Consider the following 19,533-nt stretch of genomic DNA (forward strand, 5'->3'; position numbering starts at 1 on the left):
TCTATTGCCTCAGCTATAAAATGTGTGTTTGTGTGTATGTGTGTGTGTGTACAGAGAAAGAGAAGGAGAAACAAAGAGTAATACCTGCACTACCTACTCCACAGGGTTGTTATGAAATACAAAAAGAAAGTTATAAAATAATACATAATTTTCAATTATTATTATGAAAGGAGAAGTAGTAAAAAATAAGACTGAGAGGGGCGGCTAGGTGGCACAGTGAATAGAGCACTGGCCCTGGAGTCAGGAGGACCTACGTTCAAATCCAGCCTCAGACACTTAACACACAAAAAACTAGCCATGTGACTTTGGGCAAGTAACTTAACCCCAATTGCCTTCCAAAAAAAAAGAAAAAAAAGAAGACTGAGAAGGTAAGTTTGGACCAGATATTAATGGCCTTTTAAAAACAGTTTATTCTTCAGATAACTGCAGATTTTTGAGTAGGGCAGTAGCATGATCAAATATATACTTTTGGAAAATTACTCTGGTAGTAGTATGTAGCATGCGTTGAAGGGGGAAGAGACTGATGGTAGACATTCCAGTTAATCAGCTAATTTAATAGCTTGTGTAAAAGAAACTAGGGGTCTGAATTAGAGTATTCGAAGGGGGACTGGAAAAGAGAGGATGAGTGCAAGAGAAATTTTGAAAATAGAATTGACAAGACTCTTGGAGACTGATTGGATTTGCAGAAGCAAAGGAGAGGGAAGAATCAAAAATGACTTCAAAATTTCTAACCTGGGTGACAGAGAGTAGTGATGCCACTAACAAACAGAAAAATCAAGGAGAGGTGGTTTGGAGAAAATGGGAATGTGTTCAGATAACACATTATCTTCTAGAATCTTCTAGACTTCTAGGGCCTCTGCTCAATTCTTATCCTCCCTGACCTTTCTGCAGCATTTTGCATTGTTGAGAACCAACCCTCTTGGATATCCTCTCTTCCCTGGATTTTTGTGATACTGCTTTTTCTTGGTTCTCTTCCTATCTGTCTAATTGTTCTGTCTTTTTTGGATGGTATACCATCTATTTCATGTCCAGCTGTCCCCCATAGACTATCCGGGGCCTCTTCTGTTCCTCACATATGACCCTCTATCTCCCATCCCTGAACCTTTGTACTGGCTGTCCTTCACCCCTGGAATGCACCCCTACCTCATCTCTACCTCTTAGAATCTCATTTCCTTCAAAAAAAGCTATTCCTGATTCCACCCACCCCACTACAAGTGCCCTCCCTTCCAAAATATTACCATGTGCTTATTTTGTATATATTTACTTATCTAAATTTTTTATCTCCTTCTAATGAATGTAACCCCTTAAGGGCTCAGAGTGTTTCATTTTTTCCCACATTTTCACCATCTACTGCAATGCATGACAAATAGTTGGCATTTAATAAATGCTTGAGTACTGATTGATTCACTGTCTTTTGGATAGAAATATGACATTACTATCATCACTATTATTATTTTAACAGTGTTGCTGTTCAATCATGTCCAAGTCTTTGTAGCCCCATTTAGGGTTTTCTTGGCAAAGATATTGGAGTGGTTTGTCATTTCCTTCTCCAGCTCATTTAATAGATGAGGAAACTGAGGCAAACAATGTTAAATCACTGTCCAGAGTCACACAGCTAGTAAGTATCTGTCTAGACTTGAACCCATGTCTTGTTGACTCCAGGCCCAGTGCTCTATCCACTGGTGCCACCTACCTGCCCTATTATGTCAGTATTATTTTTACATTGTCTTCAGTATAGTAGCCTTAGAATCAGGAAGACCTGAATTAAAATAATCAGATATTAACAATGTCACTAAAACTCCCTCAGCCTCAATTTCCTTACCGATAAAATGGGGATAATAATAGCTATGTCTCTGGGTTGTTGAGATAGCATACATAAAGAACTTTGTAAATCTAGATGGGACAGTGGATTCAGCACTGGTGGCTTGGAATCTGAATTCAAATCCAGCCTCGGTCACTTACTAGCTGTGTAACTCTGGGTAAGTCACTTAACCCTGTTTGCCTAAATTTCCTCATCTGTAAAATGGACTGCGTAAAGAAATGGCAAATCCCTCTAGTATCTTTACCAAGAAAACTCCAAATGGGGACATGAAGGGTTAAAAACAACTCTATAACAATTTTTTAAAGTCCCTCAAAATACCATATATACTAACAAATAATAATAATAATCAATTTATTACACTATAAGATGTATGGAAATAAATTATTGTCATCATTATTACACACTTTATATTATGTCCATTTCTTTAACTTCATCCCCTTTGTTCAAAACAGCAAATGTCTATCTACATGGGAGTTGGCTCTGAGTAGCCCATAGCTGTGGAACAGAGCAAAGTTAAAGGACCTCTACAAAAAAACTGGGATTCAATTAGGTCATAAGCTGAACAGTCACTTTCATTTTCAGACTACTATCCTACTTTTCTGAGAGCTGTGAAATCACCTTTGTTCTTAATGTCTGAACTTGGGGCAATCTAGTGTTATTCTACTGGTTCAGTCACTCAAAAGAGCCCTAATTCTCCTCTTGTCCAAAAATAGAGGGTGATCAGGCATCTGTTTCCTGCTAAGAGACTCACACCTTCAAGTTAATGATAAAGAATTTATTAAGGACTTACTATGTGTCAAGAAGGAGACAACTAAGTAGCCCAGTGGTTAGAGCACTGAGGTCTGGAGTCAGAAAGAGTTGAGTTCAAATTTGACCTCAAATACTTACTAAATGTGTGACCCTGGGCAAGTCACTTAATCTCTGTTTGCCTGAACTATGAAATCACCTCTGTTCTTAGTGTCTAACCTTGGGGCAATCCAGTGTTATTCTACTGGTACAGTCGCTGAAAAGAGCCCTATTTCTCCTCTTGTCCAAAACTCCACTGGAGAAGAAAATGGCTAACTATTCCCAGAATTTCTACCAAGAAAATCCCATGGACTGTGTGGTCCACAGAGTAATGAAGAGTCAGACATGACTGCACAGCAATAACAAAACAAGTGAGGAACCATGCCAGGTGGTAATAGATACAAAGACAAAATGAAGCAAAGCCCCACCCTCAAGCAGCTTACATTCTATAGGGAGAGAGAGCATGCACACATCTTTAACTATTTAAATGTTTACATTCAAATATAAATATTTACACACTAAATAAAAGGTCTTTCTTGAGGAGGAGACACTGTTGCTTGGGGGATCAGATAATACCACACATAGAGGATGCCAGTTGAGATGAGATTTAAAAAGAAAACCTTGGGATTCTGAGAGGCAGAGGTGTCTTCCAGGTATGAGGGTCAGCCAGGTATGAGGGTCAGGTATGAGGGTCATGTGAAGGCATGGAGACAAGAGATGGAATACTGCATGTGAAGAACCACAGGAAAGGGTATGGAAATGTTGGGGCACAGAAAAAGGACCCTGAATCTTTGTGCAGGCTTTTTCTTCCCCTGCAGGTGGTGCTGAGAGACAGTTTCCTTATTTACACACTCCTTTTTTTATATATTTATTTAGACATTATGTATGAGGGTGTGAGGACTACCCAGTACTTGAGTTAATGTTGGAGTGATCTTCTGATTTCTTTTTCCCCTGTACTCTAAGAATGGAGACACAAGGGAATAAAGAAAGCTCATAAAAAAATCTGAGAGGAGAAAATAGCAGAACCAAGGGGGTCCAAGCCAAGATGAAGAGCATGATAGGGAAATGCTATGGCTTAGATAGTCCATGACTGGTTGCCATGCAATCCTGTCAAGGAAAACAGTCATTTTCAGGTGTTAGGGAAAAGGAACCTTAAAAACTTTCACTTTCCTGAAGGGAAGGAATTCTGGGCAAAATAAACAGCCCTGTGATATTCCCCACCCATCTCTACCACAGGAATTCCAACAGACGTTCTGTACATCTTTCCTGTACTTTCCAACCACAGTTGAGGCAGACAGTGTCTATCAACATGCCAATCCTTACTAGTGTGGTTGCTGAGCTGAGGGCCACAGTGGTGGACTCAGTACTGAGTGCAGTGACTGAAGGTCTGAGCAAAAGTGTTTATAGCTAGAAAGTAGAGTCCATAGAATCCTGTATTGTTGCCCTAGGCCTGGGAATAGACTTTTTCTTCTGCAGATCCTACTCTCTTCACTTGATAAATATAGAAATGGGGCTTCAACAAGAATAGTCATATATAGGAATATTAAAAAATAAATCCCAAGAACTCAAACTTAACAGTAGTTCGATTCTGGTCTACCTTTCCAGTCTTCCTACCACAGTTTCTCCTGCATAAACCCTTTGTTCCATATTGGAACCTTTCCCAATCCTTCCACACACACCTCCATTCCTTACTGCTAATCCCTTCCATTTATACTGTATATGTCTTTCATACACATAGTTATTTCCATATTGTCTTTCTCCATTGCATTGTAAACCCCTTGAGAGCAGGAGCTATTTTGGCCTCTCTTTATAACCCTAGTGCTTAGCACAGCGCCTGACCCCCTGTATACCTTATATTTTTCCCATTTCTAGCTTTGCACTGACATTCTCCCTTCTATCTCCCTAACTCCTTCCCAAACTTCTAGCTCCATCTCGGTTCATGCTTCTTTCACCTCACCTACGAAGCTTTCACTGACCATCCCAGCAAGATGAGATTTCTCCCTGAGAAATGAATAGGCTTCAGCTTATTGCCTGTACTGCTCTTACTCACTAGAAATGTGTTATACCTTTTTCGTGTGTCTTATCCCCTACCCCTCAATGAGACTGGAAGCTTCTGGGGTCAGGGACTAGATGCTGAATAAATTACCTGTTGGATGATATAGTGAGAGACACTTACGGCACTAAGTGTTTCATGGTTAACTACAAGCAATATTAGCAACTTTGTCCAGCTCTGATACTGTTCTTGTTAATAAAAGGAGGGAGGTTGGTGTTGTTTGGTTGATTGGTGATGTCTGATTCTCCATAACCCCATTTGGAGTTTTCTTGGAAAAGATACTGAATTGGTTTGCCATTTCGTCTTCCACCCCATTTTACAGATGGGGAAATGGAGACAAAGAGGGTTAAGTGATTTGTCCAGGGTCACACAGCTAGTAAGTGACTGAGGTCACATTTGAACTCAGGTCATCCTGACTTCAGACCCAATACTCTATCCACCGCCCCACCTAGCTAGGAGGGGGGAGTATGTTTTAAAGTTTCATATCTATGCCTTTAAAAGTAAAATTGCTTTGTAGGGTTCTTTATCTTTTCTCAGAAATTTTTTTTAAATGGGTAAATGGTATAACATGGAGAGTGGAAGGCACACATGCAGATCAGATACTGGTGCCTAGAGTGGGAAGTGAGAGAGGAAAGGTGGCATAATGTAATACAGAGAACACCCAGCCTGAGAGTCAGGAGGGTCCTACTTCAGATCCTGACTCTACTACAGAATGAACAGTGTTCAGAGAGAATGGAATTAGGTCTAGGAAGAGAAACAGAGGAATGAAATAAGAAACAATGAACAGGATGGATAAAGCAGAGTTGAAAAAAATCAAGTAATGGATGTGGGACAGCAGAATTTACCATGTGAATTGAAAAAAAAAAAGAATTCACTTCATGGATTGATGCTACTGAATGAAGGTATGATGTAACCCAAATGAAGGTGTAGTAACAGGACTGAGAAGAGAAAACAGCCTTACACAAGTCTGGGATGGAAACAGATGCAACCGTGTTTCTTGTCAGGCAGATGAAATTTAGGTCATGGGAGGAGAAAGGTAGATTAGGAGAGGCTGAGGTGTGGAGACAAAGAGGAGCCTGGTCCTAAGTAGAGGGTGTTGAGCATGTCAGTCTAAATATTTGTTTAGGATTTTTTTTAATTCAGTGTTTCTGCTTGGCCAAATCCTTGAAGTTTGTAGACAGAAGGAACAAGAAAGATGCTCCCTCAGCAACTGTTGAGTAGAAAGAAAAGCTGTAATTGTACCTAGGTAGCTTTATTTATTTTTCTCTTTAAACTTTTTTTTTTTAAGAGAGGGGTAATTTAAGATACTGGGCAAATTAGCACCAAATAATATAGAATACTTACGGTTTTAACAGTCCTCACAGGGCCTCTACTCCCTCATCCTTTCTCTTTCTGTTCTTTTTAAAAATTATTCTACTGAAGCAAAGATAGAGACTGACATCATTCTTGTTACCGCTTCACTTTCAATAACTCACTTAACCTCTGGCCTTGAGTTTCTCCTCTATGTAGTAAGGACAATACCAGGAGTTTGCTTCTCCTCTAACTTTCTTGAATTTCCATAGCTGGACCAGAAACCTTGAGAAAACAGGTTTTCTTTTTCTCATGAAGATTTTTGGCATTTTATGCCCCCAGCTCTGCCAAGAATGTCTTGAGAACAACCTAGCTCTCAGTATTTTATTTGGCATTTCCACTTGCAATTCCAAACAGAACCTGCATGCCCAGAGGTGCACATCATTGTAAACCTAACATGATTAAGGGAAAAAGTTAATCAAATCTTAAATGGATTTGATTTGAATTTAGGGAGAAGACTTGGGTCAGTTTTTATTTGTTTTTAGATAATTTGTATGTTCCTACTGACTTTTTTCTGTTCCTGTCATTTTTTTTAAGTCTAAGTTTGTTGGGGCTATCTCTAAAAGCAAAAGAAAATTCATTCTGATTAGCTTCATAATTGACTCTTAAATTTTTGGAAGCTGCTAAAGAGAGAGCTGATAACAGCTTGTCACATAGCCCAGATTCTTGGGGAACCAATGAAGTAATAGAGAAAATACCATATTACAAACGTCGTGCCATATGCTTTAGCTGAAAACAGAAAGATTTTATACAATGGGATGATGAAGAACTGGTAAAAATAGAAAACAGGTGGTGCTTGGAAGAGAATTTTTTTATTTTACTCTGGCAGAAGCTTTATGTGGGGTTAGACCACACTCCTGATTTATCCTGAATTCCTCAGGCTGCCCATTAATCTCACCTCCTTCTTCAATGTAACAATGACTTCCAGGCAATATTTCTTCCTCCTGCTCTTCACCACCCAGGTGCCCATCTTCTCTGAACTCGGCATTGATGGGATCACAGTAGAAGCTGGAAAACATTCAGCAAACATTCGCTTTAGCTCCACATTTCACTAATTTATTTATCTTTATTTACTTCAGCTCTTCCAGTGCTGCTTTGACACATCTTCCATCTTTCCTTCCCTCTGCTCCTAACCCACATACATGCACTTGCATTCAACAAGGCTGCATGATTTTTGTTTGAAAGCCTAAACAGAGACAATAACTCAGTAGCAATAAGATAGTCATAGCATTTATAGAGTCAACACACTTTGCAGATGTTAACTCATTTGGTCAGTACAAAAAGAACATATTCTTTTTAAAAATTGGTATTTAATATTTAAATGGATGATCTACTTCCCAATTTTCCAAGTTTTACAACTGGGTCCTAGAAATTCTGGACAACAATACAGGTAGAATAAAAATCTGAGCACTTGGAGACAGTGCCAGGTTGTCTGTAATAAAATCATAATACAGGTCAAATACTATGTACTATCTCCTCCTTACCATGAATGGTAGACTCCTTGGAGAACAAGGGTCATATCTTTTTAAGAAGCCCAAGTTATTCTCTGGTAGTAAGTTAGCCACTGATTGTATTGACTCAGGCTATTAGGGGACTATTTGGTGTGAGAGGGTAAGTCTGGCTTATTGAAGGCAAAACAAGGACAATGGTACCCATTATGTATTAACTGCCTGAACCTTGCATACTGCTTTTCTTGTATGTATTAGGTAATTCATTAAAACAGATTTGATGATCCTGATGATACCTTACAGACCTACTGTTGTAGGTCTTAGTCTGAATTAAGATTCGACAAACATTTAACTCAATGCAACAATAATCGATATAATAATTAACCAGTTAGTAATCCATTTGAATGATAACTGAAATGTAATACTGTATTTCCACTTTGTGATGTAAGTGCTAACAAGCACATGCTTTTTATGCTTTCAAAGAAATAGCTGAAGAGGTAGGGCAAAGACAATTTAGTAAAATTAAAATGAAAGTAATCATCTTGGGTGTTTGGTTTCATATGCTTAATGTCTGTAAAAATCCAGTTCATTAAATGCTCCTTAAATTCACATATACTATAAGACATTCCTCACTTTCACCCTTGCTCTTAAAAAAAAATAATTGACGACTGCATCTGGGCCCTTCAGAGCCCATCTGGGCCTGATTACTGATTAAATAATTTACTCCCCACCATTGTTTTAAAGAAATTCTTCCCCAGAAGTAAATGGGGAATAAAATTCAGCCCGAGGAAAGTGAGTGGGAGTGAATATTTAACGTTCATTTGTTCATCTAAATGCTTTGAGATTTTATTATTATCCTCTCAATTTGGTGGGAGGTTGAAAAATCCATGTCCCAGAGATGTAAAAAGTTGTTTTGGTGGGAACAACTTTTTCTCCCACAATTTCCTTCCTTTTCGAAATCTGTGGACAGTCAGTACATTCTACTCTACTTCTTGCCAAAATCTTTTGGAGAAAGCACAGGGGCTACTAGGGAAGAAGATATTGGCCATTCTTGTCTTTATATCATTAGCAAAGTTTAAGAAATATACTTGAGATATAGTTCTAATCACTTCTAAAATGACCTGTGAGTTTATGAATACATACATATGAGTCTACATACACTTTATATATGTATACTGTTATAGACACACACATTAGATGTATATATAATGTATATATAGATATATGTATATATAGATACATCTTATATATTTATATATGTATATATGCACACACATACATATATATACATGCATGCATACCAGGTTGAATTATATCTATAAAAATATGAAATTTCCTTCTTGCAGGGTAATTAGGTAGCAATTTTAGGAGAGTAAGACTGGCAGAGCCATAACTTGGAATTACAACGTCAGGGGCAAAACAATTTGGAGGAGGGGACCGGAGGCTACAAAATAGACCTAAGCCACCATGTGCTGCCATCACTGCTAATCTCTGACATATTACATGGCACAAGTTCCCAGGATAGAGGACCTGCAGTCAATTCACCCTGATCATATGGAGAACATTATTTTGGGAGATGGAATGACAGTACCAAGACCATAAGGAGTCCTATCAATGTTGCACCAGCACCATCACTATCCACCATGTCAGGAACACATTCCCTTCTCCCTTTTGCTTATACTGGAACCCCTATCTTCCTTCAAGTCTCAATACATCTTTCCTGATCATCCCTAATTCTTAGTACCTGCCTTGAAATTACTTTGCATTTACTTACAGATTTATATATATATCTTCCCCCAAAAGAATGTAAGACCTTTGAGGTCAGCAACTGTTTCACCTTTATTTTTTATCTCTGCCTTCTAGCACAGTAGCTGGTACTCATCAGGCACTTAGTAAATGTTTGCTGATTAATACTTTGGTGGATAGGAACCTAAGGCCAGAAGTGGGGGGCATAATTCCTCCCCTAGGGTACCAAGGACAGGGGGGAGGAGTGTACCTCTTCTACGTCTTTTGTCAGCCCTACAGATGCCATCTTGAAGGTTCTGGAGGAGAAGGAGGGCACCCTTCCCAGATCTGGATTGATCAGGGCTTTGCTAGCGGACAAGTGCTAATGGTTCTGGCTGCTGATTTCCTTATCATGGATGTACAAAATGGAGAAATATTTTAAAAGTTCTGACCATCAGGCAAATACCCAACTGTCCTCTGTAGCAATCCAACCTATCAAGCTATTATTTAATCTTGTGGTCTAAAACTGCAATTATATACATTCATATACAGGGGTACCAAAAGTCTTAGTGCAAAAGTCTTAAGCTTTAACAGCTTAAAATTGTGCTAAGACTTTTGGCACATCTTGTAGTTGGCTTTAGTCATCCCTTTGCTCCATCCCCCTTCTTGATTGTCTGAAGCTTCTGGACTTTTCCCTTTAACTGATCCAGAGAATAACTTGGCCATGATAGCAGCTGCATTATTCTGTGATGAGAAAAGTCCTCAGCTATGCACAAATGACTCCTGAGGGGTACAAAGGAATGATATAGCTAAGCTGCTATTGGACACTTTTTACTACATACCCCCTTCCCTGAGGCAGGTCCTCACATTGGGGTTGGGAAGCCCAGAATGGACTTGGGTAGATCACAGAATCCCTGGACCAGTACAATGGGAACAATTCCCTCTTCAGCAAAAATACAAACGCACCAAGACAACATTTACACCAGTCTTCCAGTCTCTACATAGAGGTAAGAGTGGGACTTTTTCACATTTGTTCAGTCATTTTTCAGAAGTGTCTGACCCTTCATGACCCTATTTGGAATTTTCTTGCCAAAGATGCCAGAGTGTTTTGCCATTTCTTTCTCCAGCTCATTTTACAGACGAGAAAACTGAGGCAAAGAGGGTTAAGTGACTTGCCCAGGGTCACACAGCTAGGAAATGTCTGAGACCATATTTGAATTTGGGAATAATAATAATAAGTCTTCTGACTCCAGGCCAAGCACTCTAACCGTTTAGCAACCTACCTATCCTACTTTGTCACATAGATGAATATGATTGTGATTCGCTGTGAAAGTGATTGTGTTTCATCTGTGAAATTTTCTCAAAAGTTAATTTACCAGAAAACTCAGGTAAGGCTAGATCAGGCTATACTACTCAAGCAAAGTAGAGTTTATCTGAAAAATCTGGAGTAAGAGAGTCTACGTGGGTACAAACAACAAACACTATATAGTAATTCACTTCTCCAAAGTTGTGGTGGTAATATCTTTAACTTGAATTATCTGGCCTAGCTGCCATCATGACTTTCATTCACTGGATAACTGCTAACTGTCCATTTTCACTTATCCTATGTAAGATTTAGCATTAAAAAAGAGTAGTAGGGGAAAAATCAGGAAGTTTCTAAAGAACAGAGTTGATAGTAGGCAAATAAATGTTGAAGTTGAGGAAACTCTCAACCCAGAAGCCATTGATAGATATTGAACAAAAGAAAGGGTTAGGAGGAAAAAGCTGAATAGAAAGGTCAAAAGTATCAGAAGACAATAAGATTGTTTAAAGAATTCTATCTGTGAAAGTAAAAATGTCCAGAGAAAGGAAATATGGTCACAAACTAAGGGAAGCTTAGAAAAGAAAATATAAGACAAAAAAAAAGACTAGAGTGTAACTTTGACAGTCAGTTCAAACAATCCAGTCATCATGTACCAACCTGTACCAGGGGAACCCTGCATACTGTCAAAGATCATCTTTGGTGATACAGAGCTGAAAGCCGTCATGAAATCTTCCTAGCTGAGCAGCACGATGTCAGCTGACATAGTAATATAAGGAAGTAGAAAAGCAGACCGGTTCATTGTTTTATTCCACAAATACCTATTAAGGGTGTACTAGATGCAATAGTGGGCACTTCGGGAATGGCAAAGATAAATGAGGCAAGGTCTTCTTCCCAGGAACTCATCTGTTCTAGTGGATAGATAGTACAAGTGGAATCTAGTAGGGTATGACAAGGCTTGCACACAGATTAGTAAAATACAAATTAGAATAAGATAAGGGTGTAGGAGAAGTACAAAGTGCTAGGAGATAGGATGAAAAAATAAATACATTCTTTAAAAGGTTAGGAAACAGAGGGGCATCCCTGTTGCCTCGAACTCCAGGCTCTGCTAGAGGTCTGCTTTAGTCAGAATGTCAAACTTCCTACCAAGCTAAGAAGCATTTTACTCCTCAGATACGGTAAATGATAAATATAAATCCTCAAAAAAAAAAAGGTCTCTTGTTGGTCAGGAATTTCATTTAAAAAAAATTTGACTATTTTTTTAAAAACATCTCACAAATCACAACAAACTAGTTAAGTCCCCTAGAATATACATTCCCCTCTTATGGTTGGGGATTGTGTAGGAATCACAGTTAATAGCATACAGCCTTATATATAGCAACCTAATAGTATAGCAACCTTACATTTTAGTTGTTAACCATTTGTTTAAAATGGGGGATAGGTATATGCTTTAGCTTTAATGTTAATATACCAATGGAGGTGTGGGGGATGTTCAGTGAGGAATAGCATCTCTGCTGTGAGGACTTGCTAAGGCCTTGTCAGGGTTGCTCATCTACCTTTGGTGTCCACCTGTTATCCAACTCTCACCTGTGGCTCTAAGAAGCTGCAGCATGTGCAGTGGCCACACACTAATAAAACCCTCTTAACAGATGGACTAAACCAGATAGAAGGTAATCAATAGTGAGTTAGGGGGATGTCTACCCCTAAGCATGTGAGGACTTCTCCTGGTATGTTGTGGAGTACTTTGAGCTTAGTCAGACCTCTAAGACATCAAGGTCATCCACTGTATCCCAGACCATAACCAGTCTCCTGACTTTTGCCTTGCCTCAGGACTTTGATCTCTGGAAAAGAGAATGATGCACCTCTACCTTACTTAAATCCAATTCACAAGCAAGTCAAGACATCATCCCATGATGTCATTAGTCTTCTTTGCAAATGAAGGACAAACAACAAAAACAACCACAGTATACTAATGTCTTTAATCTGAGTTTTCTTTTTTATTAAGTTGTTGCAATTCACAAAATTGCAATCAATCATGTATATGTATATTTTGGGGGGGGGGTCTTGCATTCTTTTCATTCTGGCAAGTTCCTTTAGAGTTGTGTGGGGGGGGAAATGTAGCTTATTTGACTTCTTTTAAAAAACTGAGTTTTTAAAAATATGATTGTTTTGCTTTCTGGACTTCAAAACATAACACCTTCTTCATTGTTGGCTTGGACAGACATCTTTATTGGTTTTGTAGGCACTCCAGTGAAATATCATAAATAAAACTTGTAAGAATTGTTCTAATCAGTTACTTATCCATCCAAAATGAACAGATTAATGACCAAAAGAATGAATGGGAAGTGGTGTTGAATGGGAAATCCAACCAACCAATAAAAAGTAATGAGTTGAGAGTTAGAAACAGGGATGCCTTCCCACTCCTGCAAAAGCATAGCCAAGAAACTCAAGTTGTTGTTGGATTATTATGCACAAACAGTTCCTGAATCACTCACCAAGTCCAACAAAAGTTACAAATGTTTGTCTACCCTTTTTCTAACATTTTACCCCCAAACAAAAGCCTCTTAATTAAATCACAAAAACAGGCAGAATGTATTTTTTCCTTGTTACTAAACATGAAATGTCAATCTTATTTTCATTATTCATAGCTTTCATCTTTAAAAGCACAAATTCTGTTTACTAGTGAAAGAAATTGGAATCCAGGCAAAGGAATGGAATTGTCCTAAGTGATAGCTGACTTTTTTTTTAACCTAGTTATTTAAACACTAGATAGTAGCTTAAGATAAAATTAAAAAAAAAAAAAGATTTACTGTACCTCAGTGGAGCCACAGGGAGAATTTAGGCAAGTATAAAGTAATTGTCCAGATTGAATTTAGCTATTGAAATTTAGTGCAGCATTGTTATGGTGTGATTATCACTTACTTAGCAAAGTTTACAAAAGGATCTCTTTTTGTTAACAAAAGAAAAGTCTTAAGGGGTGGCTAGGTGGCACAGTGATTAAGAGCACCTGCCCCTGCATGGGGAGACCCAGAATCAGTTCTGGACTCAGATACTAAGCACCCACACAAAATAACTGGCCATGTAACCTTGAGCAAGTTACTTAACCCAAATTGCTTAAAAAAAAAAAGAAAGAAAAGAAAAGTCTTAATGGTTAAAATACCTTTGCTTTTAATTAAAAAAAGATAATAGATCAATTTTATTTAATGGATATAAAATTTCATCAAAGCAACTACCATTTCCCATTTGATAAATACTAAATAATCTAAATATTAGATAATCCAATGATATAATTTAATTCAATAAACATTCATTACAGTGCCTGTTAAATGTAAGGCACTCTTCCAGGCTGTAGGGATACAAAGATTTTTTTTCAATGAGTACTTAATTTAAGGCGCTTATATTCTATTTAAGTAGATAATATGCTATTTATATGCATGTGTATTATGTTCATGTGAATATACACATATATGTCTTGCTCTCAAGGAGCTTATATTCTATTTAGGGAAATGGTGATATGATATGTAAACAGATAAATACAATGCTAAGTAGGACTAGATGAGAGCAAGGATGAGAGCTACACAAAGTTCTTTAGGAATATTTCAGCTGGAAGATCAGGTAAGGTTTTATGGGAGAGGTTGTCCTTGAGCAGAATCCCAAAATGATGTACTCAAAATATATCAGATATATTTTGAGATGGAGTGAAGTCTGTCTATAGTGAGAGATAGAAAGGGAGGGTTCCTTTACAACAGCCTGACTCCCAAGATGTTCAATGATCAATCTTTAACACAACCACTAGCCACAGAGATACATGGAGATCAATTAGGAGTTACTGTGTCAGTTCATCAAAATGAAGGATGTGTACCTCAGCAAGAAGCTAATAGATATACCCAGAGTCAGAGTACATGCTCCATGGGCTCATACAAACACACACACACACACACACACACACACACACACGTACAAATGCATTTAACCTTCTCAAAAGATTTTCACATCTATCATTCCATTTAATCATCAAAACAACCCAATAAAGCATATTCTGTTTTGAGATGAATCCTAAGATCTATTTATCCAACCTCAGTCTCTTTTCTGAAATTCAGTCCCACATCATCAATTTCATTGCATATTAGACATTTTGAATTGGATGTTCCAAAGATAGCACATCCACAACAGAATTTATCTTTTCCCCCAAACCTAGCCTTCTTCCAAACTTCTCTTCTTCTGTTTAAGGCACCACTTTCTTCTGGTCTTCTCAGTGTTATTTCTGACTCCTTATTCTCCTCCACTCTATATACCCAATCAGTTTTGCCAAATCTTGCCATTTCTAACTCTACAACATTTCTCATATCCAGCCAGTTTTCTCTGTTCACAAATCACCACCTTAGTACAGGTCCTTATTACCTCTTCTTTAGATTATTACAATAGCTTAATTGGGTTCAATGCCTCTGGTCCATCCTGCCAAAATGATTTGCCTTAAGCACAGATCAGTATATCATCCTGTTGCCTCTAGGACAAAATATAAACTTTTCTGTTTAACATTGAAAACCCTTCACAATCTTTCTCCTCCTGTACTCTACAGTCCAGCCAAAATGGCCTTCATTTCTTGCCTTTGCTTTGAATTGGCTGTACCCCATGTCTGAAATGTACCCACTTTTTACCTCTGCCTCATACAATTCTCTTCTTTCTTCAAGTCTCAGTTCAAGCAACCCCACCTATATGAAACCTTTCCCAATTGCTGCAATTGCTAGGACTCTTTCTCCCATATTATCTTGTATTTAACAATATCATATGTATTTGTATGTATTCTCTTTATAATTATTTGGCATATACATATATATGTATATGTATATATATATATATGTACTTGTCTTCCATGTTAGAATGTATATACAGATATGTATCCCTAGTGTCTACCACAGTGCCTGACATATAGTCGGTACTTAATACATATTTTTGATTAACAAACATTTTTAAACATCTACCATATTCCATGCACTGAGTTAAACACTTGGATTACAAAAAAGAGAAGAGGAATAGTCCCTGCCTTCAAAGAGTTTACATTCCACTGGGAGGGAAAAACGTCATGCACACAAGTTAGAAAACACAAAGCAGCTTTCTCGTTCAGCCGGCCAAGATGCCAAAAGGGAAGAAGGCCAAGGGGAAGAAGGTGGCTCGGCCCCTGCTGTAGTAAAGAAGCAGGAGGCCAAGAAAGTGGTCAATCCTTTGTTTGAGAAGCGTCCCAAGAACTTTGGCATTGGTCAGGACATCCAGCCCAAAAGGAACCTTACTTGATTTGTCAAATGGCCTCGGTACATTAGACTGCAGCGTCAAAGGTCTATCCTTTATAAGCGTTTGAAGGTTCCGCCAGCAATTAACCAGTTCACCCAAGCTTTGGATCTTCAGACAGCTACTCAACTGCTTAAACTGGCTCACAAGTATAGACCAGAGACAAAGCAAGACAAGAAGCAAAGGCTGCTGGCTCGGGCTGAACAAAAGGCTTCAGGCAAAGGAGATGTCCCCACTAAGAGATCACCTGTTCTCAGAGCAGGTGTTAACACTGTTACTACCCTGGTAGAAAACAAGAAAGCACAGTTGGTAGTGATTGCACATGACGCAGACCCCATTGAGCTAGTGGTCTTCCTACCTTCCTTGTGCCGGAAAATGGGGGTTCCTTACTGTATTAGCAAAGGTAAAGCAAGACTCAGATGCTTAGTTCACAGAAAGACCTGCATGAGCATTGCCTTCACACAGGTTAACCCTGAAGATAAGGGAGCCCTGGCTAAGCTGGTGGAAGCCATCAAAGCCAATTATAACGACAGATATGATGAGATCCGTTGTCACTGGGGTGGCAATGTTCTGGGTCCAAAATCAGTGGCTCGTATTGCCAAGCTGGAAAAGGCAAAAGCTAAGGAACTTGCAACCAAATTGGGTTAAATGTGTATTTGATTTTCCCTATGTAAAAATAAAAATTTAAACAAAACGAAAAAAAAAAAGAAAACACAAAGCATATTGTATATGAAGGAACACAAAATAATTTTATGACAGTGCCAATAACTGGGGGATTTAGGCAAGGCCTTGAATTTGGAATTGGCATCAGATTTGTGCTTTGAAAGAACCAAGGGATCCTACAAAGTGGAACTGAGGAGGGAGTGCATTCCAGACATGGATTATTTGTGCAAAAACAGAGACAGGAGATGGAATGTTGTCCACTGGGAGTAGCTAGCCAGCCAGTTTGACCTGAATAGAGAGTGTTGGTAAAAACATGAAAGATCCATTGGAGCCAGAATGTGGGGTAATTTAAATGTCAGGCTGAGTATTTATTTTATCCAAAAGAAAATAGGGGGCCCCTAAGTAGGAGAGTAGTGTGTTCAGACTAATGCTTTTAGAAGATTGTTTTGACAACTCTATGGTGAATGAATTGGAGAGACTGAGTGTAGATAGATTAATTAGGAGACTATTGCAATAATCCAGGTAAGAGATGATGAGAGCCTGACCTAGTGTGATGGCTATGTGAGTAGAGAAAAGGGGATGGATTCTGGAGAGGTGGAGGCAGAATTATCAAGACTTGGCAGCTGAATGGACATGAGGGGAAATAAGAGGAAGAAAGGGTTAAGGATGGCTCCAAAGGCATGAATCTGCATGTCCCATAGGCACCAGCATATCCAAAATAGAACTGGTTGGTTTCCTCTCCTCCCCCAATCCACACCTCCTCTGAACTTTCCTATTAGTGTTGAGGGCCCCACCATCCTTCCAGTCATCCAGGCTCACAAACTCAGGGTCATACTTATCTCCCTCATTATCCCTCACTCCACTTATTCAATTAGTTGCCAAATCCAATTGTTTCTCTCTCTAAAGCGTCTCTCATATCGATCTGTCTTTCTCTACCACACAGCTACCTCTCCTCAGTTTAGGTCCTCATCACCTCTCGCCTTTATGTATTATTTATAAGAGATTCCTAATTGGACTCACTATTTCCTTTCTTCACCCTCCAATCCACCTTTCCCAGTATTGCAAAGTGATTTTCCCAAAGAACTATTCTGATCATGCTACTCCTCTATCCAATAAACTTCAGTGGTTCTCTATTATCACCAGGATCAAATATAAATCCCTTCCCCACTTGTCCCAAATTACCTTTTCAGACTTGCTGCACTTTCCCTCCAAGAACATTGCTAAGTGTCTGACCAAATTGGCCTTCTTAACGTTCTTTGTACATGGTACTCCCTCTCCTAACTCTATGCCTTTTTACTGGCTTTCCACCATGACCAGAACACTTTCCTGTCTCACCTCCACACCTTGTGATCAAGACTCTAGACTCTAGACATTCTGCATGATGACTTTCCAGATCCCCCCAACTACTAGTGACCAACTCAACAAAAGCATCTTTTTATCTATTGTGTGTGTAGCCTTTGGCTACACTATAAGAAGTATAGCTTTGGAGCTGATTTTCCAAACTCCCACTTTACAAACCCAGAAGAAAAATAACTACATCAGAGTTCTAGGATTAACATAAAGATGTTGGGACTTCTAACACCACCACTCAGAAGCCCCTATCTGATGTGCTCTTCATTATCAACCAACTGACATCAATTAGCTTTTACAAAAGGACATTTACTAAGAAGGTGTATCAGGGACAGAAGTTATAAAAACATCACCTGACCTGGAGATGCACTCTTCTCTTGCATACATAAAGTCCCTAGGGAAATATGGGTCATAAAAACATCAAGTTATAGCTGGAAAGGATTGGAGAAGCCATCAAGCCCAACATCCTCTGTTTATATATAAGGAAGGTGAGGCACAAAAAAGTTGTGACTTTTCCAGGGTCACATAACTGGTAAGTATTTCAGGTGAGTCTTGAACCTATGTCTTCCTAACTCTAAGTCCATGACTATTTCTACTACTCCACATTGCTTCTCTGTAAGTAGGCTCAAACTTAAAAGTATTGAGTACTAAACATTCCCTTAATCTCAGGGGAGTGCTCTCCCCTCTGCACACATGAGTTCCCAGGGAAGAGTGGACTCAAATTTTAAGGACAAAGGTAGTGAAACACAAATCTAGATAACACATGAGATTGAGAGGTGCCTGGAAAATTTTGGCCCTGGGAGTCCTTTTCTCCTGTGGATTCCTCACCAAGTTTACTTCCTATGAACAACACTAGTGATAGATGAGTCACTCCCTTGCTAAATTAGATTGGCTTCTTGTATTTCCACTGATGGGCCAGTCCATTGGTGAACTAGATCAGACAGATTATGTGACTGTTCTTCTTACTGGACTCAGCTGCTATAAGCTACTGGCTCTGGTTGTCAACAGGACTTTTGGTAGCTTTGATCAATTTCCTGGTCTCACTAGACTCCTGGGGATTCTTATGTCCAGATATTCATTCCCCTAAGATCAGGAAATAATAAACTCCAAACAAAGACTCCATATTACTACAAGGGAGCCCACTCCTGGAAGGTTTAAGCAATCTTCTTCCTTTCAGGACCAACCACCAGGACTGAGGAAAGGGTATATCATTTCTTATGTATGGAAATTAAGTTTTGGCTCAGCATCTCCTGAATTATCTGATCTTTCAGCTCTTCAGGCAACAGCCAGAAGACCTTTTGTCATCCCACAGTATCAATTCCTCAGTCATTCACAGCCAGAAAGTGACTTATGAGGCATATTACACATGCATTGGATAAGTCTGTCAGGAAGGACAAATCTGAGCATGCTCTAAGGACTGGGCCCTCATTGGCTTGTCCCTCCTTTAAATGTATATAGTTGATTTGTACCTCTAAATGCACACATTTTTTCTCCTCTAGTAGAACTCCTCTTGTTAAGGGCAAGGATTGTTTCATTTATACTCTCCTATCCCCAATGCCTACCACTCCACAGATAAACTTACTACATGCTTTTTGAACAATTCATTGCTTTCAACAGAAACAGTGAAGTTTGGAAGGATGAGTTGAGAGAGCCAGATCATGAGTTTCCTCCTGGGCATGTTGAAGATTTCTAAGCTGGTAAATGACATGGGCAGAACTGTGTGTTAACCTGTCATTTTGATAGCTGTGTG

General features: G+C 38.9%; 1 long non-coding RNA gene and 1 pseudogene across 2 annotated transcripts in view; both read left to right on the top strand.

The window, feature by feature from the left end:
• Positions 1 to 10,041: 10,041 nt before the first annotated feature.
• The window catches only part of LOC138155653 (uncharacterized), a 55,318-nt gene continuing 45,826 nt past the window's right edge, over positions 10,042 to 19,533 (top strand). For both annotated transcript variants that reach the window (XR_011166920.1, XR_011166921.1), the window contains exon 1: positions 10,042 to 10,191. This is a non-coding gene — a long non-coding RNA (uncharacterized lncRNA). The remainder of the gene's footprint in view (positions 10,192 to 19,533) is intronic.
• LOC138155940 (large ribosomal subunit protein eL8 pseudogene) lies at positions 15,603 to 16,488 on the top strand (annotated as a pseudogene).

Source organism: Petaurus breviceps, unplaced genomic scaffold, assembly GCF_028583685.1.
Source record: "Petaurus breviceps papuanus isolate PSGF00001 unplaced genomic scaffold, PetGlider_PUasm1.0 98, whole genome shotgun sequence".
NCBI lineage: Eukaryota > Metazoa > Chordata > Mammalia > Diprotodontia > Petauridae > Petaurus > Petaurus breviceps.